Source organism: Gordionus sp. m RMFG-2023, chromosome 4 (genome assembly GCF_954871325.1).
Source record: "Gordionus sp. m RMFG-2023 chromosome 4, tfGorSpeb1-WG-v2, whole genome shotgun sequence".
Taxonomy (NCBI): Eukaryota; Metazoa; Nematomorpha; class Gordioida; order Chordodea; family Parachordodidae; genus Gordionus; species Gordionus sp. m RMFG-2023.
The window spans coordinates 2,413,427-2,419,310 of record NC_088778.1 but is presented as its reverse complement, the minus strand read 5'-3'; positions in this window follow the sequence as shown (position 1 = coordinate 2,419,310).

Below are 5,884 nucleotides of genomic sequence, written 5' to 3'. Positions count from 1 at the left end.
AGCCAAAAAATGCAGATGCCGGATATATTTTTTGAAAATATTATTGTTTATATTTGTTAATATTTATTCGTATCTCATAATAAATATATATTTAATTACATTTATTATTACATTTATCTACTAAGTTATTTTATCAATTAATTTCGATTTCAAGTTTTCCGGCGTAATATTTACTTATTATTTTCAAATTTTTAGTGGCGTTTATCTAAAATTTCTAGTCAAATAATAATTATATCTGAAATTTCTTGTCCAATAAGGAAAAAGAAATAGCAACCTTGTCCAACGAGATAGAGTCTTTGCCATCAAGTAGTAACAGCTTTTAGGGAGTTAGAAGAGCCAATTATTTGCTATTACTGAAATATCACATGGCCTGAAAGAAATATTTCCTCAGAAGCAAGAAAATTATTGGATTCAATGCTTATTCCAAATTTTATTTCTCATTATAATGTATTATTTAATTATACAACTATTTTAAGTATTACTTTTTAAAAACATGACATTGATTAAGAAGATGAGAATAGCGGAGAGCATTTTATCAAAACTCAAGGAAATTAGGACTAATGTTGATGAATAATTTTATATTATATATTTTATTGTTGAGTCAAAGGCAGAGCTATACGTGTTTTATATTTGTCTCCCTCGACTTGTAGCAAGCTCATCGTTAAAACATTAATATAGGATCAGTAGAAGATTATATCTTAAATACAGATACATTTATAACAGAAATATATGAATTTTTAATCATCATGCAGCACTTACTAATCTGCAAATATTACTTCCACAAAAGTCTTCCCAACCATTTTCAGATGGTTATAGAAAAAAAAATATTTGTTAGATTTTTATTATGAAGATGTTAAAGTATCTTATGATGCCTTACTAGCTGGATAACTATGTTTATAAGATTAACTATGGCCGATATAGTCCCAAAAAATGCTATGGATGCTCTGCATTATTTCAAACACATTTTAGATTAAATTCCCAATGTATTAAAAGGGTTTATAAACTCTTCCCATTAGTAAACTAATGAGAGAACATTATCTTTTTTAAGAAGAATAACAGAGACCTGCAGTAGTACCATTTGCAGGGCACGACCCGGATTTTTTTAAAGATTTTCTAAGGCCCGGCCTGGGTTTTATTTAAAAAATTTACAGGCCAGGCTCGGCTTTTTTTAAAATAAAATTTTCAGGCTCAGCCAAGATTTTTTTAAAATAAATTATATTTATTTTTGATTTTTATAGCTAATAATAACGATTTCAAATATAGGCTGTTTTAAAAAAATACAGCCCGGATTGGGTGTTTTTTAAAATAATTCAGGCCCGGCTTGGGTGTTTTTTTAAAAAAATTTCGGACCCTGCCCGGGTTTATTTAAAAAAAATTAAAATACTGTATGGCCCGGGGGCCGGGCCTGCAGGTCTCTGAAAAACATACCAAGAAATACAACATCTGAAAGTAGATTTAAAGGTTTGGATCTTTAGAACATTCATAGGCATTTGACAACAAGCAAGAATGAGATAATTGAAAAATTAGCTCTATCACAACGAAGATTGGATTTACATTGTAAATATATAACATACAAAATGCAATTATTCCTAAGAAACTTTATGTGCAAAGGCTCAAAAAATTCAAATTTCTATTTTAAGTCATTTAAGTGATTCTTTACATATAATTTTTTTATAATTCACATTAATTTTAAATTGTGTATTAGAAATAGTTATTAGTCCTGATAAATTTATGCTTGATATTTTTAAAAAACAATAATATTTCTTGAAAAATTTTATTATCCCCCCCCAGGCCGAATTCCTGCGTACGCGCCTGGTCCCTCCCATTTAATCACTTTTTAACTACTATTATGTTGTATCTTATTTTAGATTAATTAGATTTTTATAATTGATTATGAATATAATTTTATATTAAAATGATAATATCAGTCTCTTTGATATTAGAAATTTTATTTCACTTGATATAAGCCATGACCCGATAAAAGTAATAAATGATAATATTGAGTCAGTGTTAAATTTTTACTGATTATTTTTTAATTATGAGACTTTCTAGGCATTAGTAATAGGAATATTTGCACAAATATTTTATTCAAACTTTTTTATTTTTTAATTTTTATAAAAAAAACGCAAATGATATTCATGATGGAACAAAAATACTAAATAATTTTTATAAAATTTTTATGCAAAAATAATAATAAATATTATATTCTTCTATTTTCATATAAAAATAAATAATATCCTTTGTACATAAAAATTAACTCTCCCAAATATACATTAAAATAATCAACAAAATTAAGTAATATTGTCCCCCTTCTTTAGGAACAAAAACCCGTGGTAAAATGATATATTTTTTGAGTAAGTATAAAAAAAAATAATCAGCATATAAAAAGTTAATAAATAACCCACGTATAATAATCCTAGAATTAAATTTATGTTCCTTCTTTCTGCATCATTTACACTCTTTCTGTTCTTTAATAATACCCGTTACAGCATTATTACAGTTAGGTCAGAGCGTCAACTACATTATTGATGTTCTCTTGATATTGGATCGGTTTAAGAATAATCAATAAAATTTAGTAATGTTTAATGTTATAATATTATAAACATTAACAGATATTCACAATAAATATAAATTGATTGAATAAATTGTATATACATTTATTATAAAAAAAATTTGGCTTCTTGTTTAAATAGGACCAAGGTTGAATCCAATAGCAAAGACCAAACAAAATTTTGGAAACGATTGTAAAGATTACAAGACAGGGCTCAGTTTAATTTAAACGGCCAAACCCCGACTGTTGAGCTTTATTGTTTAAACCACTTAAATATATTATAATTAGAAAATTCAAATTTTTTTATACATTTTCTCATTATTTTGTCTGCTAACCTTTTAGGCCACGATATATTATCTAGCTTCAAAAAATGTGAAAGGTCAAATTGTGTTCATTATTATTTTTTTATAACATTATCAAAAATATAAAAAAATTTATTGTTCTTGAAAAATGAAGATTGAAATATAGTGCTCAATATGAATTTAAAATTTGCTAAATTTGTAATTTTAAAAATTTAATTTAACAAAGATTATATGTGAAATATTTTTAATTAAAAGCTTAGTTTTTATTAAATAATCTAAAAAGAAATATTTTTTCAAGAAATATTTCAATTTGTTGATTAATGTTATCAAATAAAATTTCCAAGGTCGAATTTTAATAATTTTTTTTAAAATTAAATTTTTTTTAAAAAATCTTATGCTTTGTATAATTTTAACATAAAAGTAACATTAAAACAACTTCGGAAAATAAAAATGGCATAGAAGTTAATATTTAAAATACTATGTTTTAGTTTTTTATTTTATAATTTAATGATCTGCAAAGCTCGACAAAAACTAATTTCGAACCGCAGGGCTTTTTCAAATTTTTGTGTCTAGCTAGGTTGGGCTTAATTTTTTTAAATAATAAGCCATTATTTTTTTATTTATAGAATAGTATTTTAAATATATCAAATTTTTGTATATTTGAATAAATTCGGGAAATACCGGTAAAAAAAATATATTTTAATTAGTAGGGCTTTTCGGGATAAATAAATAAAAAAATTGTTTGAGGATCGTATCGGACCGAACAAATTATTTAAAAAAAAAATTTAAGTATGGTGTAAAAAATTTGTGCTATATACATAGCATATGCCCTATTTTATTTTTTATAATATTGATAACTCATAGATCAAAATTATAACAATTTACCATATTATATGATTTCAAATTTTTGTCAGAATGAGTAAAAATAATTAAATAGGCTTAGGTAAATAGTTGGGGTTTAAAGGGACATCGAATTTATTTTTCGCATGTACCGCCAAAATTTTCGGACACTGCGCTGCTGTTGATTGTACGACTTTTGAAACATTGTGCTAGTCAACATCAGATTTATATATTTATTTCACGACATATCAAAAATGAAAATCTCAAGCTTCGTTATATTTTATGCAACAAGCATTTTACAATTTATGTCAAGTTTATCCCAAACTATTGGAATATCAGAAGTCCGATGTATTAAGCTAAATACCATCAGACTGTTGTAGCTTGGGCATAAGTGACTAGGCTCTAGAGTTTTTTGGATGCTGGCATTTTTATGAGATTTAGAATTTCAAAACTCATTAAAATACAATTTACATGTTAATTCTTAGTTATTCAAAACTATTTCAAAGTATTCATAAATATTCTACAACAAAAAATTAACTTTAAATTATGTTAATAAATAAATTTAAAATGAAATTATTTTAGAGATTTTTTAAAATTTATAAGCCTTTGTTCTAGTTGTTTAAATTTTTTACCATTTATTTCAATTTACAATACTTTAACAATTAATTTAATTTTATATATTAAATTATTAAATTACAGGGAGCACTGAAAATTTTAAATAAATAACTGTAGAGCCTGATTTTTTTGGCCAAGGTCAAAACATTTATTTTAATTGATGATTTCTATATTATTATTTTCTATATAAAAATTAAAATTCATAAAAAAAACCAAATCTTAACGATAACCAAAACCCTTCTTCTCTCAATATTTTATTGAGCCCAAACCCGATTTTTTTTTAAAACTATAGGTTTCAGGGTTCGGTAACTTTTTTTTAAAATATTATTTTAAAAATTAACATTATTGTATAGATTTTAAGGATCGAATTAGACAAGAACTAAAGATAATTATTTAAGTGGTGTTAAATTAATAATCCTTTTCACAATTTAGAAATATATATCTTTCGGTAAAAGTAAATTGGGTATAAAAAAATATTTTTTATTATTTTAATATGAAAATAATATTACTTTTACATTTAAAGATAATTTCTATATTTGCTTTACAACCTCAAAACAATAAACAGTAAATAAATTATAAACAAAAGGCCATTAAAATATAAAGTAGAATATTATTATTACAACTATAAAACTATTTGTAAATTAAAATATAAAAAAATATGTAAATTTTTTAAAATATAAAACACAATTTTTTTATATTTTCAATATATAAACATTTTTTGGCTAAATTTATTTTGCGTGGAATCCTTTTATTATATTAGTACTCCATTATATGTAAAAATTTTGACAACAAATTTAATAACATTTTTTATTAGATAATTAATAATGTAATAATATTAGATAATTAATAATGTAATAATATTATTTTGAGAATATTTATAAATGTAAGACCAAAGAAAGGAACGTAATCATAATGTAAAATTTAGTAAATGCAAGTTGCAATATAAAAAATCAATATTTTAATTTATACATCTCGAGAATGATATCTTACTTTTCGCTTATATTCCAATTATAATAATAAATTATTTTTATGGTAAAGCCAAATATAGTAAAAATAAAGTTTAATAAAAACTGATGCTTCTGCCACTTTTACTAAATTTTATAATTCTTTACTGGACCACAAATTCTTAATCCAGGGACTTGGTTCAGAAATATTTTTATGAATCATACCCCAAACAAATAATCATTTTTTTAGAAGATGGTTTAAAGCCCTGAAAGAATCATAGCTGTACCCATTAGAGATATTTTGAATAAAAAATATATTTAATACATTATATATTTTAGATTAAAGTATATTTATATTGTTGTTTTTAAGACCTTATCTTAAATTACATTTTTAGAAATGTTAAAAAATAGTTTTCAAGGATTTATTATAGGAATTTCAATCTCTAAAAAAATATTTCGTAGTTAACCTTTAAATCATTTAGATATTTAAATTTTAAAAATTTATAAAAATATGATCCTTCTTATTTTTTTTTTTATTGAAAAAAGCATATTTATTTATTTTCATTGAAGTTATAGAAATTTGTTTATAAATAAACCAACTTTAAAAAAATTAAATTATTGTTAAAATCTTC